A 26,645-nucleotide genomic window follows, 5' to 3' on the forward strand; every position below is an offset into this window, starting at 1 on the left:
GTTTATACTAAAAAGCAAGCTATAGGAATATCTAGGCTAATGAGTGATGACAGTGTGTATATAAATAAGAAATATTAAATTGGAAAATATGTTTATACTAAAAAGCAAGGTATAGGAATATCTTGATTAATGAGTGATGACAACTTTTTAAATAGGAAATGTTAAATTGGAAAATATGTTTATACTAGAAAGCCAGCTATAGGAATACCTAGATTAATGACTGATGACAGTGTTTTAAAGAAGAAATATTTAAATTGAAAATATGTTTATACTAAAACGCAAGCTATAGGAATATCTAGATTAATGAGTGATGACAGTGTTTCAAACAGGAAATATTAAATTGAAAAATATGTTTATACTAAAAAGCAAGCTATAGGAATATCTGTATTGCTTTTTGTACAAACATATTTCCCAGTTTAATATTTCCTATTTAAAACATGGTCATCACTCATTAATCTAGATATTCCTATTGCTTGCATTTTAGTATAAACATATATTCCAATTTAAATGGTTATGACAGTGTTTTAAATAGGAAATATAAAATTGGAAAATATATTTATACTTAAAAACAAGCTATAGGAATATCTAGATTAATGAGTGATGACAATGTTTTAAAGAAGAAATAATTAAATTGAAAATAAGTTTATACTAAAAAGCAAGCTATAGGAATATCTATATTGCTTTTTAGTACAAACATATTTTCCAGTTTAATATTTCCTATTTAAAACATTGTCGTCCCTCATTAATCTAGATATTCTTATTTCTTGCATTTTAGTATAAACATATATTCCAATTTAAATGGTTATGACAGTGTTTTCAATAGGAAATTTTAAATTGGAAAATATCTTTATACTAAAAAGCAAGCTATAGGAATATCTAGATTAATGAGTGATGACAATGTTTAAAGAAAATATATTTAAATTGGAAAATATGTTTATATTAAAAAGCAAGCTATGGGAATATCTAGATTAAAGAGTGATAACAGTGTTTTAAATAGGAAATATTAAATTAGAAAATATGTTTTTACTAAAATGCAAGCTATAGGAATATCTAGATTAATGAATGATGACAGTGTTTTAAATAGAAAATACTAAATTGGAAAATATGTTTATACTAAAAAGCAAGCTATAGGAATATCTAGATTAATGAATGATGACAGTGTTTTAAATAGGAAATATTGAATTGGAAAATATGTTTATACTGAAAGGCAAGCTATAGGCAAGCTATAGGAATATCTATATGAATGAGTGATGACAGTGTTTTAAATAGGAAATATTAAATTGTAAAATATGTTTCTACTAAAAACAAGCTATAGGAATATCTAGATTAATGAGTGATGATGGTGTTTTAAATATGAAATATTAATTTGCAAAATATATTTATACTAAAAAGCAAGCTATAGGAATAACTAGATTAATGAGTGACGACAGTGTTTTTAAGAAGTAATATTTACATTGGAAAATATGCTTATACTAAAAAGCAAGCTATAGGAATATCTAGGCAAATGGGTGATGACAGTGTTTTAAATAAGAAATATTAAATTGGAAAATATGTATATACTAAATGGCAAGTCACATGAATATCTAGATTGAGTGAAGGCATTGTTTTAAAGAAGAAATATTTAAAATGAAAATATGTATATACTAAAAAGCAATCTATAGGAATATGTAGATTAATGAGTGATGACAGTGTTTTAAATAGGAAATATTAAATTGAAAAATATGTTTACACTAAAAAGCAAGCTATAGGAATAACTAGATTAATGAGTAATGACAGTGGTTTATTTGGAAATATTACATTGGAAAATATATTTATACTAAAAAACAACCTATAGGAATATCTAGATTAATGAGTGATGATGGTGTTTAAAAGGAAATATTAAATTGGAAAATATATTTATACTAAAAAAGTAAGCTATAGGAATAACTAGATTAATGAGTGATGACAGTGTTTTAAAGAAGTAATATTTAAATTGGAAAATATGTATACTGAAAAGCAAGCTATAGGATTATCTAGGCTAATGAGTGATGACAGTGTTTTATATAAGAAATATTAAATTGAAAAATATGCTTATACTAAAAAGCAAGCTATAGGAATATCTAGATTAATGAGTGATAGTGTTTAAAATAGGAAATATTAAATTATTAAATATGCTTATACTAAAAAGAAAGCTATAGGAATATCTAGATTAATGACTGATGGCAATGTTTTAAAGAAGAAATAATTAAATTGGAAAATATGTTTATACTAAAAAGCAAACTATAGGAATATGTAGATTAATGAGTGATGACGGTGTTTTAAATAGGAAATATTAAATTGGAAAATATGTTTACACTAAAAAGCAAGCTAAAAGAATGACTAGGCTGCTTTTTAGTATAAACATTTTTTCCAGTTTATATTTCCAGTTTAAAATATATTCCTATAGCTTGCATTTTAGTATAATAATATATTCCAGTTTAAGTGTTTATGACAGTGTTTTAAACAGGAAATATTAAATTGGAAAATATGTTTATACTAAAAAGCAAGCTATAGGAATATTTAGATTAATGAGTGATGACGGTGTTTTAAATAGGAAATATTACATTAGAAAATATGTTTATACTAAAAAGCAAGCTATAAAAATATATAGATTAATGAGTGATGACAGTGTTTTAAATAGAACATTTTTATATTGGAAAATGTTCATACAAAAAAGCAAGCTATAGGAATATCTAGATTAATGATTGATGACAGTGTTTTAAATAGGAAATATTAAATTGGAAAATATGTTTATACTAAAAAGCAAGCTATAGGAATATTTAGATTAATGAGTGATGACAGTGTTTTAAATAGGAAATATAAAACTGGAAAATATGTTTATACTAAAAGGCAAGCTATAGGATTATCATGATTATGGAGTGATGACAGTGTTTTAAAGAAGAAATATTTAAATTGGAAACCATGTTTATACTAAAAAGCAAGCTACAAGAATATCTAGATTAATGAGTGATGACAGTGTTTTAAATAGGAAATATTAAATTGGAAAATATGTTTATATTAAAAAACAATCTATAGGAATATCTGTATTAATGAGAGGTGGTTTAATTGGAAATATTACATTGTAAAATATGTTTATACTAAAAACAAGGTATAGGAATATCTAGATTGAGTGATGACAGTGTTTTAAAAAGGATATATTAAACTAAAAAATATATTTATACTAAAAAGCAAGCTATAGGAATAACTAGATTAATGAGTGATGACAGTGTTTTAAAGAAATAGTATTAAAATTGTTAAATATGTTTATTCTAATAAGCAAGCTATAGGAATATCTAGGCTAATGAATTATAGTGTATATAAATAAGAAATATTAAATTGGAAAATATGTTTATACTAAAAAACAAGCTATAGGAATATCTTGATTAATGAGTAATGACAACTTTTTAAATAAGAAATATTAAATTGAAAATATGTTTATACTAAAAAAACAAGCTATAGGAATATCTTGATTAATGAGTGATGACAACTTTTTAAATAGGAAATATTAAATTGAAAAATGTGTTTATACTAAAAAGCAAGCTATAGGAATATCTATATTGCTTTTTAGTACAAACATATTTTCCAGTTTAATATTTCCTATTTAAAACATTGTCATCATTTTAAACAATTAGATTTCTCTGCATTTTAGTATAAACATATATTCCAATTTAAATGGTTATGACGGTGTTTTAAATAGAAAATTTTAAATTGGAAAATATCTTTATACTAAAAAGCAAGCTATAGGAATATCTAGATTAATGAGTGATGACAATGTTTAAAGAAAATATATTTAAATTGGAAAATATGTTTATATTAAAAAGCAAGCTATAGGAATATCTAGATTAAAGAGTGATAGCAGTGTTTTAAATATGAAATATTTAATTAGAAAATATGTTTATACTAAAATGCAAGCTATAGGAATATCTAGATTAATGAATGATGGCAGTGTTTTAAATAGAAAATACTAAATTGGAAAATATGTTTATACTAAAAAGCAAGCTATAGGAATATCTAGACTAATGAGTGATGATAGTGTTTTAAATAGGAAATATTGAATTGGAAAATATGTTTATACTGAAAGGCAATCTATAGGAATATCTATATGAATGAGTGATGACAGTGTTTTAAATAGGAAATATTAAATTGTAAAATATGTTTCTACTAAAAACAAGCTATAGGAATATCTAGATTAATGAGTGATGATGGTGTTTTAAATATGAAATATTAAATTGCAAAATATATTTATACTAAAAAGCAAGCAATAGGAATAACTAGATTAATGAGTGATGACAGTGTTTTTAAGAAGTAATATTTACATTGGAAAATATGCTTATACTAAAAAGCAAGCTATAAGAGTATCTAGGCTAATGGGTGATGACAGTGTTTTAAATAGGAAATATTAAATTGGAAAATATGTATATACTAAAAGGTAAGTTACATGAAAATCTAGGTTAATGAGTGAAGGCATTGTTTTAAAGAAGAAATATTTAAATTGAAAATATGTATATACTAAAAAGCAAGCTATAGGAATATGTAGATTAATGAGTGATGACAGTGTTTTAAACAGGAAATATTAAATTGGAAAATATGTTTACAGTAAAAAGCAAGCTATAGGAATATCTAGATTAATGAGTAATGACAGTGGTTTATTTGGAAATATTACATTGGAAAATATGTTTATACTAAAAAACAACCTATAGGAATATCTAGATTAATGAGTGATGACAGTGTTTAAAAGGAAATATTAAATTGGAAAATATATTTATACTAAAAAGTAAGCTATAGGAATAACTAGATTGATGAGTGATGACAGTGTTTTAAAGAAGTAATATTTAAATTGGAAAATATGTTTATACTAAAAAGCAAGCTATAGGATTATCTGGGCTAATGAGTGATGACAGTGTTTTATATAAGAAATATTAAATTGAAAAATATGCTTATACTAAAAAGCAAGCTATAGGAATATCTAGATTAATGAGTGATGACAGTGTTTTAAACAGGAAATATTAAATTGGAAAATATGTTTATACGAAAAAGCAAGCTATAGGAATATCTAGATTAATGACTGATGACAGTGTTTTAAATAGGAAATATAAAACTGGAAAATATCTTTATACTAAAAAACAAGCTATAGGAATATCTAGATTAAAGAGTGATAACAGTGTTTAAAATAGGAAATATTAAATTAGAAAATATGTTTATACTAAAAAGGAAGCTATAGGAATATGTTGATGAATGAGTGATGGACAGTGTTTTAAATAGAAAATACTAAATTGGAAAATATGTTTATACTAAAAAGCAAGCTATAGGAATATCTAGATTAATGAGTGATGACAGTGTTTTAAATAGGAAATATTGAATTGGAAAATATGTTTATACTGAAAGGCAAGCTATAGGAATATCTATATGAATGAGTGATGACAGTGTTTTAAATAGGAAATATTAAATTGTAAAATACGTTTCTACTAAAAAACAAGCTATAGGAATATCTAGTTTAATGAGAGATGATGGTGTTTTAAATATGAAATATTAAATTGGAAAATATATTTATACTAAAAAACACGCTGTTTTTAAGAAGTAGTTTTTAAATTGGAAAATATGCTTATACTAAAAAGCAAGCTTTTGGAATATCTAGGCTAATGGGTGATGACAGTGTTTTAAATAGGAAATGTTAAACTGGAAAATATGTATATACTAAAAGGCAAGTGACATGAATATCTAGATTAATGAGTGATGACAGTGTTTTAAAAAAGAAATATTTAAATTCTAAATATGTTTATACTAAAATGCAAGCTATAGGGATATGTAGATTAATGATCGATTACAGTGTTTTAAACAGGAAATATTAAATTGGAAAATATGTTTATACTAAAAAGCAAGCTATAGGAATATCCAGATTGCTCTTTACTATAAACATATTTTCCAGTTTAATATTTACAATTTAAAACATTGTCATTACTCATTAATCTAGATGTTTCTATTGGTTGCATTTTAGTATAAAAATATATTCCAATTTAAATTATGACAGTGTTTTAAATAGGAAATATTAAGTTGGAAAATATGTTTATACTAAAAAGCAAGGTATAGGAATATCTAGATTAATGAGTGATGACAATGTTTTAAAGAAGAAATATTTAAATTGGAAAATATGTTTATAATAAAAAGCAAGCTATATGAATATCTATATTAATGAGTGATAGTGTCTTAAATAGGACATATTAAATTAGAAAATATGTTTATACTAAAAAAGCTAAAGGAATATACAGATTAATGAGTGATGACAATGTTTTAAATAGGAAATATTTAAATTGGAAAATGTTCATACTAAAAAGCAAGCTATAGGAATATCTAGATTAATGAGTGATGATAGTTTTTAAATAGGAATTATTAAATTGGAAAATATGTTTATACTAAAAAGCAAGATATAGGAATATCTAGATTAATGAGTGATGACAGTGTTTTAAACAGGAAATATATTATAAAATATATTTATACTAAATGGCAAGCTATATGAATATTTAGATTGAGGGATAACAGTGTTTTAAAGAAAAAATATATAAATTGGAAAATATGTTTATACTAATAAGCAAGCTTTAGGAATAACTAGATTAATGAGTGATGACAGTGTTTTAAAGAAGTAATATTTAAATTGGAAAATGTGTTTATACTAAAAAGCAAGCTATAGGAATATCTAGACTAATGAGTGATGTCAGTGTTTTAAATAGGAAATATTAAATTGGAAAATATGTTTATAGTCAAAAGCATGCTATAGGAATATCTAGAGTAATGAGTTATGACAGTGTTTTAAATAGGAAATATTTAAATTGGAATATGTTCTTACTAAAAAGCAAGCTATATGAATATGTAGATTAATGACTGATGACATTGTTTTAAATAGGAAATTTTAAATTGGAAAATATGTTTATACTAAAAAGCAAGCCATAGGAATATCTAGATTAATGAGTAATGACAGTGGTTTAAATAGGAAATATTAAATTGGTAATTTTGTTTATACTAAAAACAAGTTCTAAGACTAAGTAGATTAATGAGTGATGACAGTGTTTTAAAGAAGAAATATTTAAATTGGAACCTATGTTTATACTAAAAAACAAGCTATAGGAATATCTAGATTAATGGGTGATGACAGTTTTTTTAAATAGGAAATATTTTTAATTGGAAAATATGTTTTTACTAAAAAACAACTATAGGAATATCTAGATTAATGAGTGATGATGGTGGTTTAATTGGAAATATTACATTGGAAAATAAGTTTATACTAAAAAACAAGCTATAGGCATATTTAGATTAATGAGTGATTTCTGTGTTTTAAATAAAAATATTAAATTGGAAAATATATTTATACTAAAAAGCAAGCTATAAGAATAACTAGATTAATGAGTGATGACAGTGTTTTAAAGAAGTACTATTTTAAATTGGAAAATATGTTTATACTAAAAAGCAAGCTATAGGAATATCTAGATCAATGAATGATGGTGTTTAAAATAGGAAAAATTTAATTTTTAAATATGGTTGTACTGAAAAGCAAGCTATAGGAATATCTAGATTAATGAGTGATGACAGAGTTTTAAATAGGAAATATTTTAATTGGAAAATGTTCACAATAAAAAGCAAGCTATAGGAATATCTAGATTAATGAGTGATTACAGTGTTTTAAATAGGATATATTAAATTGGAAAATATGTTTATACTGAAAAGCAAGCTATAGGAATATCTATATTAATGACTGATGACAGTGTTCTAAAGAAATATTTAAATTGGAAAATATGTTTATACTAAAAAGTAAGCTATTAGGAATATATTGATTAATGAGCTATAGGAATATATTGATTAATGAGTGATGACAGTGTTTTAAACAGGACATATTTAAATTGAAAAATGTTCATACTAAAAAGCAAGCTATGGGAATATCTAGATTGGTTGATGACAGTGTTTTAAATAGTAAATATTAAATTGGAAAATATGTTTATACTAAAAAGCAAGCTATAAGAATATTTAAATTAATGAGTGATGACAGTATTTTAAATAGGAAATATTAAACTGGAAAATATGTTTATACTAAAAGGCAGGCTATAGGAATATCAAGATTATGGAGTGATGACAGTGTTTTAAAGAAGAAATATTTAAATTGAAACCATGTTTATACTAAAAAGCAAGCTACATGAATATCTAGATTAATGAGCGATGACAGTGTTTTAAATAGGAAATATTAAATTGGAAAATATGTTTTATATTAAAAAACAATCTATAGGAATACCTGTATTAATGACTGATGATGGTGGTTTAATTGGAAATATTACATTGTAAAATATGTTTATACTAAAAACAAGCTATAGGAATACCTAGATTGAGTGATGATGGTGTTTTAAATAGGATATATTAAATTGGAAAATATATTTATACTAAAAAGCAAGCTATTGGAATATCTAGGCTAATGAGTGATGACAGTGTATATAAATAAGAAATATTAAATTGGAAAATATGTTTATATTAAAAAGCAAGCTATAGGAATATCTAGGCTAATGACTGATGACAGTGTATATAAATAAGAAATATTAAATTGGAAAATATGTTATACTAAAAAGCAAGGTATAGGAATATATTGATTAATGAGTGATGACAACTTTTTAAATATGAAATATTAAATTGGAAAATATGTTTATACTAGAAAGCCAGCTATAGGAATATCTAGATTAATGACTGATGACAGTGTTTTACAGAAGAAATATTTAAATTGAAAATATGTTTATACTAAAACACAAGCTATAGGAATATCTAGATTAATGTGTGATGACAGTAAATATTAAATTGAAAAATATATTTATACTAATTAGCAAGCTATATGAATATCTATATTGCTTTTTGTACAAACATATTTCCCAGTTTAATATTTCCTATGTAAAACATGGTCGTCACTCATTAATCTAGATATTCTTATTGCTTGCATTTTAGTATAAACATATATTCCAATTTAAATGGTTATGACAGTGTTTTAAATAGGAAATATAAAATTGGAAAATATGTTTATACTGAAAGGCAAGCTTTAGGAATATCTATATGAATGAGTGATGACAGTGTTTTAAATAGGAAATATTAAATTGTAAAATATGTTTCTACTAAAAACAAGCTATAGGAATATCTAAATTAATGAGTGATGATGGTGTTTTAAATATGAAATATTAAATTGCAAAATATATTTATACTAAAAAGCAAGCTATAGGAATAACTAGATTAATGAGTGATGAAAGTGTTTTTAAGAAGTGATATTTGCATTGGAAAATATGCTTATAATAAAAAGCAAGCTATAGGAATATCTAGGCTAATGGGTGATGACAGTGTTTTAAATAGGAAATATTAAATTGGAAAATATGTTTATACTAAAAGGCTAGTTACATGAATATCTAGATTAATGAGTGAAGGCATTGTTTTAAAGAAGAAATATTTAAATTGAAAATATGTATATACTAAAAAGCAAGCTATAGGAATATGTAGATTAATGAGTGATGACAGTGTTTTAAACAGGAAATATTAAATTGGAAAATATGTTTACACTAAAAAGCAAGCTATAGGAATATCTAGATTAATGAGTAATGACAGTGGTTTATTTGGAAATATTACATTGGAAAATATATTTATACTAAAAAACAACCTATAGGAATACCTAGACTAATGAGTGATGACGGTGTTTAAAAGGAAATATTAAATTGGAAAATATATTTATACTAAAAAGTAAGATATAGGAATAACGAGATTAATGAGTGATGACAGTGTTTTAAAGAAGTAATATTTAAATTGGAAAATATGTTTATACTAAAAAAGCAAGCTATAGGATTATCTAGGCTAATGAGTGATGACAGTGTTTTATATAAGAAATATTAAATTGAAAAATATGCTTCTACTAAAAAGCAAGCTATAGGAATATCTAGATTAATGAGTGATAGTGTTTAAAATAGGAAATATTAAATTATTAAATATGTTTATACTAAAAAGCAAGCTATAGGAATATCTAGATTAATGACTGATGGCAGTGTTTTAAAGAAGAAATAATTAAATTAGAAAATATGTTTATACTAAAAAGCAAGCTATAGGAATATGTAGGTTAATGAGTGATGACAGTGTTTTAAATAGGAAATATTCAATTGGAAAATATGTTTATACTAAAAAGCAAGCTAAAAGAATGACTAGGCTGCTTTTTAGTATAAACTTTTTTTCCAGTTTATATTTCCAGTTTAAAACACTTTCTTCACTCATTCATCTAGATATTCCTATAGCTTGCATTTTAGTATAACAATATATTCCAGTTTAAATGTTTATAACAGTGTTTTAAACTGGAAATAAATTGGAAAATATGTTTATACTAAAAAGCAAGCTATAGGAATATTTAGATTAATGAGTGGTGATAGTGTTTTAAATGGGAAATATTAAACTGGAAAATATGTTTATAATAAAAGGCAAGCTATAGGAATATCACAATTATGGAGTGATGACAGTGTTTTAAAGAAGAAATATTTTAATTGGAAACCATGTTTATACTAAAAAGCAAGCTACAGGAATATCTAGATTAATGAGTGATGGCAGTGTTTTAAATAGGAAATATTAAATTGGAAATATGTTTATATTAAAAAACAGTCTATAGGAATATCTGTATTAATGAGTGATGACGGTGGTTTAATTTGAAATATTACATTGTAAAATATGTTTATACTAAAAACAAGCTATAGTAATATCTAGATTGTGTGATGGTGTTTTAAATAGGATATATTAAATTGGAAAATATATTTATACTAAAAAGCAAGCTATAGGAATAACTAGATTAATGAGTGATGACAGTGTTTTAAAGAAATAGTATTAAAATGGTTAAATATGTTTATACTAAAAAGCAAGCTATAGGAATATCTAGGCTAATGAGTGATGACAGTGTATCTAAATAAGAAATATTAAATTGGAAAATATGTTTATACTAAAAAGCAAGCTATAGGAATATCTTGATTAATGAGTGATGACAACTTTTTAAATAGGAAATATTAAATTGGAAAATATGTTTATACTAGAAACCAAGCTATCGAAATATCTAGATTAATGACTGATGACAGTGTTTTAAAGAAGAAATATTAAAATTGAAAATATGTTTATACTTAAAAGGAAGCTATAGGAATATCTAGATTATTAATGAGTGATGACAGTGTTTTAAACAGGAAATATTACATTGAAAAATATGTTTATACTAAAAAGCAAGCTATAGGAATATCTATATTGCTTTTTAGAACAAACATATTTTCCAGTTTAATATTTCCTATTTAAAACATTGTCGTCACTCATTAATCTAGATATTCTTATTGCTTGCATTTTAGTATAAACATATATTCCAATTTAAATGGTTATGACAGTTTTTTAAATAGGAAATATAAAATTGGAAAATATCTTTATACTAAAAAACAAGCTATAGGAATATATAGATTAATGAGTGATGACAATGTTTTAAAGAAAAAATAATTAAATTGAAAATATCTTTATACTAAAAAAGCAAGCTATATGAATATCTAGATTAATGAGTGATGACAGTGTTTTAAACAGGAAATATTAAATTGAAAAATATGTTTATACTAAAAAGGAACCTATAGGAATATGTAGATTAATGAGTGATGGACAGTGTTTTAAATAGAAAATACTAAATTGATAAATATGTTTATACTAAAAAGCAAGCTATAGGAATATCTGGATTAATGAGTGATGACAGTGTTTTAAATAGGAAATATTGAATTGGAAAATATGTTTATACTGAAAGGCAAGCTATAGGAATATCTATATGAATGAGTAATGACAGTGTTTTAAATAGGAAATATTAAATTGTAAAATATGTTTCTACTAAAAAAACATGCTGTAGGAATATCTAGATTAATGAGTGATGATGGTATTTTAAATATGAAATATTAAATTGGAAAATATATTATACTAAAAAACACGCTGTTTTTAAGAAGTAGTATTTAAATTGGAAAATATGCTTATACTAAAAAGCAAGCTATAGGAATATCTAGGCTAATGGGTGATGACAGTGTTTTAAATAGGAAATATTAAATTGGAAAATATGTATATACTAAAAGGCAAGTTACATGAATATCTAGATTAATGAGTGAAGGCAGTGTTTTAAAGAAGAAATATTTAAATTGAAAATATGTATATACTAAAAAGCAAGCTATAGGAATATGTAGATTAATGAGTGATGACAGTGGTTTATTTGGAAATATTACATTGGAAAATATATTTATACTAAAAAACAACCTATAGGAATACCTAGGTTAATGAGTGATGACGGTGTTTAAAAGGAAATATTAAATTGGAAAATATATTTATACTAAAAATTAAGCTATAGGAATAACTAGATGAATGAGTGATGACAGTGTTTTAAAGAAGTAATATTTAAATTGAAAAATATGTTTATACTAAAAAGCAAGCTATAGGAATATCTAGGCTAATGAGTGATGACAGTGTTTTATATAAGAAATATTAAATTGAAAAATATGTTTATACTAAAAAGCAAGCTATATGAATATCTAGATTAATGAGTGATGACAGTGTTTTAAGGAAGAAATATTTAAATTTTAAATATGTTTATACTAAAATGCAAGCTATAGGGATATGTAGATTAATGATTGATTACGGTGTTTTAAACAGGAAATATTAAATTGGAAAATATGTTTATACTAAAAAGCAAGCTATAGGAATATCCAGATTGCTCTTTACTATAAACATATTTTCCAGTTTAATATTTACAATTTAAAACATTGTCATTACTCATTAATCTAGATATTTCTATTGATTGCATTTTAGTTTAAACATATATTCCAATTTAAATTATGACAGTGTTTTAAATAGGAAATATTAAATTGGAAAATATGTTTATACTAAAAAGCAAGGTATAGGAATATCTGGGTTAATGAGTGATGACGATGTTTTAAAGAAGAAATATTTAAATTGGAAAATATATTTATAGTAAAATGCAAGCTATATGAATATCTATATTAATGAGTGATAGTGTCTTAAATAGGAAATATTAAATTAGAAAATATGTTTATACTAAAAAAGCTATATGAATATATAGATTAATGAGCGATGACAATGTTTTAAATAGGAAATATTTAAATTGGAAAATGTTCATATTAAAAAGCAAGCTATCGGAATATCTAGATAATTGAGTGATGATAGTTTTTAAATAGGAATTATTAAATTGGAAAATATGTTTATACTAAAAATCAAGATATAGGAATATCTAGATTAATGAGTGATGTCAGTGTTTTAAACAGGAAATATTATATTGGAAAATATATTTATACTAAATGGCAAGCTATATGAATATCTAGATTGAGGGATAACAGTGTTTTAAAGAGGAAATATTTAAATTGGAAAATATGTTTATACTAATAAGCAAGCTTTAGGAATAACTAGATTAATGAGTGATGACAGTGTTTTAAAGAAGTAATATTTAAATTGGAAAATGTGTTTATACTAAAAAGCAAGCTATATGAATATCTAGGCTAATGAGTGATGTCAGTGTTTTAAATAGGTAATATTAAATTGGAAAATATGTTTATAGTAAAAAGCATGATATAGGAATATCTAGAGTAATGAGTTATGACAGTGTTTTAAATAGGAAATATTTAAATTGGAATATGTTCTTACTAAAAAGCAAGCTATATGAATATGTAGTTTAATGACTGATGACATTGTTTTAAATAGGAAATTTTAAATTGGAAAATATGTGTATACTAAAAAGCAAGCCATAGGAATATCTAGATTAATGAATACTGACAGTGTTTTAAATAGGAAATATTAAATTGGTAATTATGTTTATACTAAAAAGCACACTATAAGAATAAGTAGATTAATGAGTGATAACAGTGTTTTAGAGAAGAAATATTTAAATTGGAACCTATGTTTACACTAAAAAACAAGCTATAGGAATACCTAGATTAATGAGTGATGACAGTTTTTTAAATAGGAAATATTTAATTGGAAAATATGTTTTTACTAAAAACAACTATAGGAATATCTAGATTAATGAGTGATGATGGTGGTTTAATTGGAAATATTACATTGGAAAATAAGTTTATACTAAAAAACAAGCTATAGGAATATCTAGATTAATGAGTGATTTCTGTGTTTTAAATAAAAATATTAAATTGGAAAATATATTTATACTGAAAAGCAAGCTATAAGAATAACTAGATTAATGAGTGATGACAGTGTTTTAAAGAAGTACTATTTTAAATTGGAAAATATGTTTATACTAAAAAGCAAGCTATAGGAATATGTAGATTAATGAGTGATAGTGTTTAAAATAGGAACATTTTAATTTTTAAATATGTTTATACTAACAAGCAAGCTATAGGAATATCTAGATTAATGAGTGATGACAGTGTTTTAAATAGGAAATATTTTTAATTAGAAAATGTTCATAATAAAAAGCAAGCTATAGGGATATCTAGATTAATGAGTCATTACAGTGTTTTAAATAGGCTACATTAAATTGGAAAATATGTTTATACTGAAAGGCAAGCTATAGGAATATCTATATTAATGACTGATGACAGTGTTCTAAAGAAGAAATATTTAAATTGGAAAATATGTTTATACTAAAAAGTAAGCTATAGGAATATCTTGATTAATGAGGGATGACAGTGTTTTAAACAGGAAATATTTAAATTGAAAATTGTTCATACTAAATCGCAAGCTATGGGAATATCTAGACTGGTTGATGACAGTGTTTTAAATTGAAAATTTTTATATTGGAAAATGTTCATACAAAAAAGCAAGCTATATGAATGTCTAGATTAATGACTGATGACAGTGTTTTAAATAGGAAATATTAAATAGGAAAATATGTTTATACTAAAAAGCAAGCTATAGGAATATTTAAATTAATGAGTGATGACAGTATTTTAAATAGGAAATATTAAACTGGAAAATATGTTTATACTAAAAGGCAAGCTATACGAATATCAAGATTATGGAGTGATGACAGTGTTTTAAAGAAGAAATATTTAAATTGGAAACCATGTTTATACTAAAAAGCAAGCTACATGAATATGTAGATTAATGAGCGATGACAGTGTTTTAAATAGGAAATATTAAATTGGAAAATATGTTTATATTAAATCTATAGGAATATTTGTATTAATGAGTGATGACGGTGGTTTAATATAGCAATAACCCACGCCTGGGTGTGGGTAATGCTAAATTTACCCACGGTTGGCGTGGTTTGGTCCCGAGGGTGAAGCCCGAGGGACCAAACAAAGCCAACCGTGGGTAATTTAGCATTACCCACACCCAGGCGTGGTTATTGTTATACCATGACATTATTTAAGAAAAGAAACTATTACTTTTCTTAAATAATGGCATAGTATAATGCCTGTTTACTGCCCTTCCGCAGATGTCTGGCATCCGCGGCAGTTCTGATGTACTGCGCGCCTGCGCAGTACATCAGAGTTGTAAAAGCAACGGAGAAAGCAAGATCTCCGTTGCTTTTTAGTGTCTCGCTATGTTAAATGAGTTTAACATAGCAAGACAGTTTTAAAATAAGCAACGGACATCTCCGTTGCTTATTTTAAACTGTCTCGCCATGTTAAACTCATTTAACATAGCGAGACAAAAAAGCAACGGAGATCTTGCTTTCTCAAAACACTGTCTCGCTATGTTAAATGGGTTTAACATAGCGAGACAGCTTTAAAATAAGCAACGGAGATCTCCGTTGCTTATTTTAAAGCTGTCTCACTATGTTAAACCCATTTAACATAGCGAGACAGTGTTTTAAAAAGAGAGTTATACTAATGGAAAAAAGTCCGGGCGACCGGACCTTTTTCCATTAGTATAACTCGATTTACAACGGGCACGCTGGCCAATCAGCGTGCACGTTTTGGGGGGATCATGGTATAATTGGAAATATTGCATTGTAAAATATGTTTATACTAAAAACAAGCTATAGGAATATCTAGATTGAGTGATGATGGTGTTTTAAATAGGATATATTAAATTGGAAAATATATTTATACTAAAAAGCAAGCTGTAGGAATATCTAGGCTAATGAGTGATGACACTGTATATAAATAAGAAATATTAAATTGGAAAATATGTTTATACTAAAAAGCAAGCTATAGGAATATCTAGGCTAATGAGTGATGACAGTGTATATAAATAAGAAATATTAAATTGGAAAATATCTTTATACTAAAAAGCAAGGTATAGGAATATCTTGATTAATGAGTGATGACAACTTTTTAAATAGGAAATATTAAATTGGAAAATATGTTTATACTAGAAAGCCAGCTATAGGAATATCTAGATTAATGACTGATGACAGTGTTTTAAAGAATAAATATTTAAATTGAAAATATGTTTATACTAAAACGCAAGCTATAGGAATATCTAGATCAATGAGTGATGACAGTGTTTTAAACAGGAAATATTAAATTGAAAAATATGTTTATATAAAAAGCAAGCTATAGAAATATCTATATTGCTTTTTGTACAAACATATTTTCCAGTTTAATATTTCCTGTTTAAAACATGGTCGTCACTCATTAATCTAGTTATTCTTATTGCTTGCATTTTAGTATAAACATATATTCCAATTTAAAAGGTTATGACAGTGTTTTAAATAGGAAATATAAAATTGGAAAATATCTTTATACTAAAAAACAAGCTATAGGAATATATAGATTAATGAGTGATGACAATGTTTTAAAGAAGAAATAATTAAATTGAAAATATGTTTATACTAAAAAGCAAGCTATAGAAATACCTAGATTAATGAGTGATGACAGTGTTTTAAACAGGAAATATTAAATAGAAAAATATGTTTATACTAAAAAGCAAGCTATAAGAATATCTATATTGCTTTTTAGTACAAACATATTTTCCAGTTTAATATTTCATATTTAATACATTGTCGTCACTCATTAATCTAGATATTCATATTTCTTGCATTTTAGTATAAACATATATGCCAATTTAAATGGTTATGACAGTGTTTTAAATAGGAAATTTTAAATTGGAAAATATATTTATACTAAAAAGCAAGCTATAGGAATATCTAGATCAATGAGTGATGACAATGTTTAAAGAAAATATATTTAAAATGGAAAATATGTTTATACTAAAAAGCAAGCTATAGGAATATCTAGATTAAAGAGTGATAGTGTTTTAAATAGGAAATATTAAATTAGAAAATATGTTTATACTAAAATGCAAGCTATAGGAATATCTAGATTAATGAATGATGACAGTGTTTTAAATAGAAAATACTAAATTGGAAAATATGTTTATACTAAAAAGCAAGCTATAGGAATATCTAGATTAATGAGTGATGACAGTGTTTTAAATAGGAAATATTGAATTGGAAAATATGTTTATACTGAAAGGCAAGCTATAGGAGTATCTATATGAATGAGTGATGACAGTGTTTTAAATAGGAAGTATTAAATTTTAAAATATGTTTCTACTAAGAACAAGCTATAGGAATATCTAGATTAAAGGGGCACTATGTCGTTTCTACAATCACATTTCTGCCTCGGACCGAAGTTGAAAAACTGTCACTCACTTAATCACCTCCCTTTTCATGACATCACTCATGATGTTCTAACAATCCCACCCTCAACATATCTAGATTCCTTTCTGATGCTTCTGGCTCTGTTTTCACTCCCCTGCCAAAACCAACAGTGCTTGTTTCGTTCCGGTACATTTCCTACTCATTTGTTTTAAGAAAAGTAAATATACGTTAGTAAAAAGTAATTCACTAATGTTTAACAATGATGATACTTCCCTTTGCAAGAGCAAATAAAGGAAAGTTTTCTGATGTTAAATTGCTCCGATACATTATTTTATATATTGGTCATCGCTGTTTATATTTTCAGCCCACTTCCGGTATTTACTCATTGACCTGTGCTATTTTGAACTTTCATACAATGTAAAAGCCCTAGAATTAGAGGCAGGAAGCAATAGACTTGCTCTGTCTCAATCAATAACTAAATAAATAACTAAAGCTGAGAGACTGTTCTTCAGCTGCCGTTCCCCGGATTGGGTCCCTGAAAGAGTTTTTTTATGCTCGCTAAGCAGCACTTTAGCTGTTTTAACAAGTGTAAAATAAAAAAGGAGGAGGGAAAAGCGTATGTGTGTGTGCTTGTCTGTATGTGTGTATGACAGAGAGATTGAGTGGGCTAATATTTTACACTCGCTAAGCAGCGCTTTAGCTGTTTTAACGAGTGTAAAATAAAAAAGGAGGAGGGATAAGCGTATGTGTGTGTGCTTGTCTGTATGTGTGTATGACAGAGAGATCGAGTGGGCTAATATTTTACACTCGCTAAGCAGTGCTTTAGCTGTTTTAGCGAGTGTAAAATAAAAAAGGAGGAGGGAAAAGCGTATGTGTGTGTGCTTGTCTGTATGTGTGTATGACAGAGAGATCGAGTGGGCTAATATTTTACACTCGCTAAGCAGCAGTTTTGCTGTTTGACGAGTGTAAAAAATAGCTAAAACAGTAAAAAGTGTGTGTATGTGTTGCTATCTGCGTGTATGAGTGAATGCCTGTGTAAATGCAGAAGGCAGCGTGTGTGTGTGTGTGTGTGTGTGTGTGAAAGAGAGAGACTGTGTGAAGAGCGAGTGCTAGTGCTATTCTCTCGCAGTGACGAGGTTTCCGAACCTCTCAAGCACAATAAATATGGACAGCCACAAATAATGGGAAAACCAAGGACCAAAAATGGGGCCGGATCTAAAATAATGATATTATAAACTTTGAGAATGTGACGAGCGAGTGCATTTCCCTGGCAGCAGCATCAGTGACGAAGGTAACGAACCTTTCAACCTGGTAGCACAACAAATATGGACAGAGCCACAAATAATGGGAGCAAAAAGGACTAAAAATAGGACCAGATCTAAATATTGCTAGAATAACAGGGTTAGCATGCATTTGCTAAAGAATTATATACATAGTACCTCTGACTTCTTGGCAGAAGTAATGTAACAGAAAGCCACAAATAACGGGGAAGAAACGACCAAAATATTGCTCTGATAAAGTTAGAAAGTTACTAGACTAACGGTTTCATATCTCTTAAACTCTTACTGCAAGAAATTTTGACAAAGTCTGACAAAATGGGGGATAAAGGCCCCAAAATAGGGCCAGATTTTAAGTATTGGTCTTTAAAACTTACAAAGTTGCTAGAATAACAGGATTTGTGTTACCTTTTCTGAAGGATATTAAGTCTGAAGCTCAAATGATTGCCATTATTTATTGACTTTACTCCTTAACTCATCCCGGTGATTTTTCAAAAAAAAAACACAATTTTACAAGGAACAGACCAAAAATAATATGAGGCCAAAATCTGGACATTCTGCAAAAATCTGTACAGTTGAGAGGAGTTGCAGAGTTTTCATTAGCATCTATTTTCTGAAGGATATTAGGTCTGAAACTCAAATGTCTGTCAGTGTTTAATGAATCCAATCTGCAGTGATTTGCCAGAAAACTACAAATTTCATGAGTAATGGACTGAGCATATTAGCTTAAAACATGGACATTCTGTAAACATCTGGACAGTTGACAGGTGTGGGCTGTGCATGCGAGTGAGCTAGTGTCTCCTGGCAGCAACTAGCATGTTATAAGGAGCAGATTGACGGACCTTCCTTGTATCATTTCATGGACACTGCTGACAAGCAAAATTCGCCTGAACTTTAGATGAAAGGTAATGTGTGATGGTGTTATAGGATTCTGTAATTGCTTTCTAGGAGCTTAAAAAGGTAACAGCTAAATGTCAGTCCCAGGCAATATCAAGAAGGTACAAGATAGGGACATTTTAAAGGGAAATTGTTCAGTATGTGAACACTGACAACAAAGAAATCAGAAATTAAAGATATAAAGTAAAGAAATGAGATGGATAAGTATAAGCAAAGAAGCATAGGAAGAACAGGCACATAAAATAGAAATGCATGCAAGGCACAGGGGTAATAAGTGGGACCTTCATTGTGTCACTATTAGACAGAGGCACAGTATTCTAAATTTATTCTATACATTTTTTGTACCATTTCATGGGGTGGCAAAAGCCACATCACTATGGCTAGGCTTACAAATGCCCCAGGGCAGATAGCCTAGTACTATACTATGAAACTATTAAAAATGGAGAGAGATATACAAGTAATAACTAAACAGTAATAAAGTAGCAGTGGAGAATGTCTTAAACAGAGTGTCTGGTGTGGGGAGAGGGAAGTATATTAATGAATACTTAATAACAGACAGTTATATTTTAGATGTACATCATGGCTACAATACTTTATGGGTTATGAGTGTCAGGGTGATGGAGATGAAGTTAAATATTAGTGCTGGAATTCCGCTAGCCATTCCACAATATAAAGCTTGGCTCTAGATGACGTGCAAAATGGGAAAAGGGGGTTGTGGATAGAAAGATTTTGTGTGTGTGTGTGTGTGTGTGTGTGTGTGTGTGTGTGTGTGTGTGTGTGTGTGTGTGTGTGTGTGTGTGTGCGTACTTATGTGTGTGTATATATTTTAATGTGTGTGCTTAACTTTATCAAACTCTCACATTACTGAAAAACAAATTGTGGAGACCAAAAGTGCAGTACAACAAAATGTTACTGTACTGAAGCACACTTCAACGAAAGTTAAAACTAAAAAACTTTAATCTTCATACACATTTTTCAGAGGGAGCAAGCCCTCTGCACCCCCATGTGGGTGCTGCACCTTCCACATCCCCTGCAAATTGCATATACCAATTCCAAGATCTCAATACAGTGGAGAAAAGGGTAGATTTCCTTATCCTCACTTTACCGCAATTTACATCAGGAAGCTCCAAGTGCTGCTTAACATGCATACCCAGTAATACTTTACACAGTAAAAGAAAAACACTACACTTGTAGTTGTACAGGATCCTGGATGTGGTGATTGTTTGTGTGTGCTTGGTACACTGATGTTTCGCTGTACTGCCCTTTAGGTTTTGTGGTCTCCGCAATTTGGGTTGAACTACCTCGACTCCTTCTCTATAACCAACTGCCCATGGAATCCTTCACCAACCTGACAAAACCCCTGCACTCCATAATTTAAAACTTGCACAATCAAACAATAGATCACTCCATTCAAGTAATAGATTACTATTACAGGTGTTACAGTCATAAATAACAAAAAATGCCAAAACTGCTACTGGTGATTCCCTCCGCTCCAGCTTCATAGCTAAAAAAATGGAACACTCTGCCCCATAATATAGTATCCCATACTTCCTTGACAAAGTTTAAACAAATACTAAAATCTCATCTTGTGGATACATGGCTATACTCCTGCACCACCCCTGGTTAATTCACCCATAATCTCTGAAGCTATTTAACCCACTTGCATTAACTAAGTTACCATGAATACTAACCTCAGTATTCCGAGACTTTGATTGCTCCACTCCTGTTCATTCTTCAGTACTATATATCAAAAAGACCAATAATTTCCAGTGTATAATGTTTCTGAAGCATTCTTTGTAAGCCAGACATTTAGCATATAATAATTCTAAATACTGTATTGTTACCTAAAAGGCATCAACAGGGCCATCCCTAACCACAAAATATAGAACTTTCAAACTGCATTGCTGTCTGACCTGTACCACTCCTCAACTAGATTTTACTTTCCCACTGTCTATATCATTGTAGTACATTGCATCTTATTTGCACTCAATTTTCATCATACTGCATCTGATGGTTTGTTATCACTGTTATGTACATTGTATGTTATTGTCATATACTTTTCATGTTGTAACTTGGATCACTTTTTTATCTGATATTTGTATCTTGTATGTAGAGCTTTTCTCCTCAGGCCTCCGCTCAAAAAGGACCTGTGGCCAGTCGTACTTTCCCAGTTAAAGGGACACTATCTCGTTACTAAAATCACGTTTCTATCTCACACCAAAGCTGAAAACACTGCCACCCACTTAGCTAATCACCTCCCTTTTTGTGACATCATTGATCAGGTTCTAACAATCCCTCCCACACACCTTGTTAACATCCTCCCATTCCAGTTTTGTTTTCCCTCTGTAAACTGAATGACCATCGCTCTAGTTCCTATATAGGGACAAAATTTAGATATTGCTTTTATAGTTTAAAGTTGCTAGAATAACAAGATTTGTCTTAGCGTGCATTTTTTTCTGAAATATATGAAATATGAAACGCAAATATGTCATTATTTAGTGGCTTCAGTGCTCTGTGATTTGCCATAAAAAACACAAAATTTATGCGAAACTGACCAAAAAATATTAGGCAGATAACATTCTGCGAAAATCTGGACAGTTGAGAGGCATGCCCCTGTGAAGAGCCGATCCCGATTGCTTTTTAATACAATACAGCTTTTAAAAGCCGGTATTGTATTTGCAGTCAAACCTCAGCACCGTAGCTTCTGTGCAGTCTTTTATGTATGTGGTTATTATTATTCACTGTTTTGCTCCAGTATAAAAGTGAAGTTATGTATGGACATCTATTCATGTGCCACACCATAGTTTTTTTTAATGTTAAAAAAGACCAGTGCTTAAATATTACTTTAAATGTCTGGAAAAGTTAATCCAGCAGCAGGCTTTATATCAATGTGCCATTTCTGAACAAAAAGTACAAACGTCTAATGTATGGTATTACTGACTCAAATACTCAGTGATGTGCTGGGAAATTTAATATGCTGCAAGGGAGCAGGTCAAAAATATTTTGCAAAAGTAGGGAACTTCTACAAAATTACTGACCAGTTTAAATGTATAATTATCGTTGATACATAGTCTATGCTGCGAAAAACGTAACTCTCTATAAACAAATGCTTATTTTTCCAATCATGTAAGATGTATATTTTTCCCAATACCTGCTTGTATCCTATCCGAGGCATTTTATTCACCTTGCAATTACTTCTCGTCTTTAGAGTTGGGACACTTCTTGCCTTGGTTCCTAAGTTGTGTGGTATAAATAGCTGGTGTATCACTGCCTTTCATCTAGAGATCTAGGAAAAACTTTAGCACTTTGCAGGATTCACGCAAAGCATCATTTTTTTTTCTCTGCAAGATTAGTTATGTCATACCTCTCAACCAAACTTCTTTGCTCAAGAATTTCTTAACAGAATCAAAACATGATAGTGCAGCAGTGCAGTATCAGCTTGATAAATCAATGCCGGTATTGCCTTTCCGGTAATGACTGAAGCTCTAAAACTTTTATCTTCTCTGTTTCTTCATCTTTTCCTTTTTGTTTGTTAAAGGTTGAGTTATCCGGTTTCTTTAAAGCAATACTGCATTTTTTTATTTTATACGTTTTTGCATGGTTTTGCTGGCTTTCAGTGTTTAAGAAGGCAGTCATTGATCCACATCTTGACTTCCTAGCAGATCTTAATGCATTGTTTATCTTATTGCTGGAGTGTCTGCTTTATGTTATTGCTTTTGCAAGGTAAACTGGGTATCTTATGATGCTATCAGGTCATCTTGATACAGGTGACATTTTGGTATCACAGATCCATGTTTTGCTGTATGATGACTTCCTTGGACCTTAAATTTATCCTTTGTGAAGCTTAGTTGAGACCATAAGAAATTTGTCTTTGTATTAAGCAGTAATTTTCTGTGGAACTGTCTATATGAAGGCAAAAAGTTATTTTAGATTATGCTGATGTTCTTTTGACACTGCAGCATACTGCTGCGGTTCTTTGCTACTGACATTTTTTTAAATGAGAACACAAGACTTTCTCTGACTCACAAAATTTATATATCTGTTTAGAAACTATCGATCAAAACCAATAGTAATTTTTACATTTATTGTTCTAAGTGGGGGAATGATATTTTTCCAACACATTTATGAAATCCAACCTACTGAGGACCAGTTTATCATGTTAGAAGTCAGTTTTTCAAATCTCCAAGAGTGTTCCTGATTGTTTTAATGAGATGGCAAAAGTGCCATTGGTTCCATTAATTGTTACCACCCCTTCAGGGATTTATCTTTTCCCCACAGCCGTATGATTGCGGAGTTATGATATACATTCTATGTATATAAAAGTATATATGAGTGCATCATCATTGTCATAGTCATCACCTCCCCTCTTTTTCTTTTACATGGGATCCGGTCGCCACATCATATTAGTTAAATAATTAATTCATTAATCACCATTTGTTTACTGGGCAAGTACAACTGGGCAAAGCTTTGCTAGTAGTTTTCCTTCTGGTTAAGCACATATCAGAAACCTGTGCCATTATTGAATTCAAAGTAAATAAAGGTTAAAAGCTAAAAGCAGTGATAATGACATTTTTATAAGCACTATAATGTATTACTGTTAGATATTGTACTAAAATAGATTTTCTACATTTACCCCATTCAGGTTGTGTTAGAAAAAAAGTGGGGAAAAAAAACTAAGACAGTGAGCAACTTTTCCCCAGATATGCTCTAGTTACATAAGTGTAGTTCTCTTTGTGCAAACATTTAAGTTAATGCCTTTGGTAAATCAGTCTGGACATTAGGTTTTCTCAGTGATTCGAGAGCACCTCATCACAGATTTTTTTTTCTTCCAAATCTTATGAACCATATTAGCTTGTAATATGAAGGAGGTGTACCTCACTTGAAATACATCATAATTTTGGAAGCAACATTGTTTCTCAGAAGTGGTCGAAGTGAACTTACCTGTAGAAGACTGACCATTGTTTAAACTATCTTCTGAAAATAATGTTAATACTTCCCTAGCATGTAAATGGATGACTTATCATTTTGATAATACCTTCTACCTCAACACTGAGGAAATTAACCTTGGGACAATACTTAATCTAATTTGAGTTGTGCTAATTGACTTTGTAGCCCCATTACTTCATCCATATAAATGGCCATTTGAAGTAAAGCATACAGTGAAATATCTGAATGTCAAATTGTTAATAACAAATCAGCACAAGTAAACACTCATTATGAAGAAAAGTGTGATTTACTGTAAATAACTAATCATTAGTTGGGATCAGTTTTGGTAAGGCCTCTTTTGCTAAAAACTTAGTGCACTTGGGAAATCCTTGTCCGACACTATTTTGTTATTGAAATTTGCTATAAGATTTACAATTGATATAAAGACAAGCCTCAACCTAAAATAATGGAGTTTTTAGGATAGTGTTTAGATTTTCAGGAAATGTGTAACTTTCAAGGATTTAATACATTATTTTTTATAGGAATCATAAGAAGTTCAAGGCTATTGAGTCTTGCAATACTCTTTGCCATTTCCCATCCTAGACTGTACCTCCATTATCGAGGAGGGCTATACCAGTAATACCAGGGTGAAGTTATGAATACCCATCCAATTATCTAGATGACATTTGAAGGAACACAGTGTCTCATGTAGTTTTATTTGCAGAAGCATCTATTCCACAGGTGAAGATGATTTTGAGTAATGAATTTTTTCCCTTTACCTTGTTTTATTATTCTGCTAAAGCAGGTTTAGTCCTCTTGCCCCAGTATTAGTGGCACTGCTTGGTTTATGAAGGCACAAAAAATCCTGTACTATTGGGTCCCTGATTGTTTGGATGGCAAAGCATATGTCTCCTATGGGGGCCTTTAAGACACAGTAAAAAGGGACAGTTTTGCTAATCTTAGGGATTTTAAGCCCATGATCCTCTTTGTTAGGAACCTTTGAGATCCTTCCACCTGTCTGATATGTCTGGTGAGGTACATCCCAAAGTGGACATTGTATTCTATAATTGATCTGATCAGTGTTGACTACACTGGAAGAATAAAATTTTGATCTGTATAATATTCCCTTGTAAATCAGCTGCACCAAAGAGAAGTATTTCCTGACAACTGTTGCTACATTGTGGTTAAAGTAGAGGGAGTTATCCACTCAGGATGTCCTTCAAGGATGCATCTGCAGTCATAACATATGGGTTGTCCTGCCTCAGGCAGCCCTTCGGTCGTCCGGATTCCAAAGTCTGGGTCTGGCCTCGGCTGATGTCGCACTTTCCCCGACGTCAGAGCTTCTGGGGTATAAAGGCATCAGCCGACGCCATTTTCCTCAGTCTTTCTTGCCGCGCGGTGCCCGAAGCAGAAGCTGTTCGCAAGTGCCGGTCGGTCAGATCCAGAGATTTCAGCTACCGAAGACTTCGAAAAAAGCTAAGTACCCCGTTGGGGACTCTTTCTTGCCTCAGCCGATGTCAGACAAAGTAAATAATTGTTTAACTTGTGGGAAACAAATACCTCATAAGGATTTCCATTCTTACTGCCTTCCTTGCTTAGGCCCAGACCACGACGTATAAGCTTGTTTAGCCTGTGCCTCCTTCAACCGACGGACTCTTAGACGTCGGTCGGAGTTTGCAGAGGAATTTTTTGGTACAGCTTTTGCTTACAAAATGCCGTCGGAGACTCCGACTTCGCATATGGTCAAAAAACGCAAGGAAAAGGACCGACACTCGCGGCCCGCGGTTTCGGCTGAAACCATGGCTAGGCCTACCGCGAGTGTCTCGGTTTCGGCTGAAACCGAGTCCACGGTTATTACTACTACCGAAACCATACCTCTGACCACCAAGGCCGGAGAGGCCCCGGCTGAGTCGGCTTCAGAACTCCCTACCGAAGCTAGTGCTCAAGAATTGTCCGACACCATACCC

Source organism: Protopterus annectens, chromosome 14.part0, assembly GCF_019279795.1.
Source record: "Protopterus annectens isolate FY-2018-M chromosome 14.part0, PAN1.0, whole genome shotgun sequence".
Taxonomy (NCBI): Eukaryota; Metazoa; Chordata; order Ceratodontiformes; family Protopteridae; genus Protopterus; species Protopterus annectens.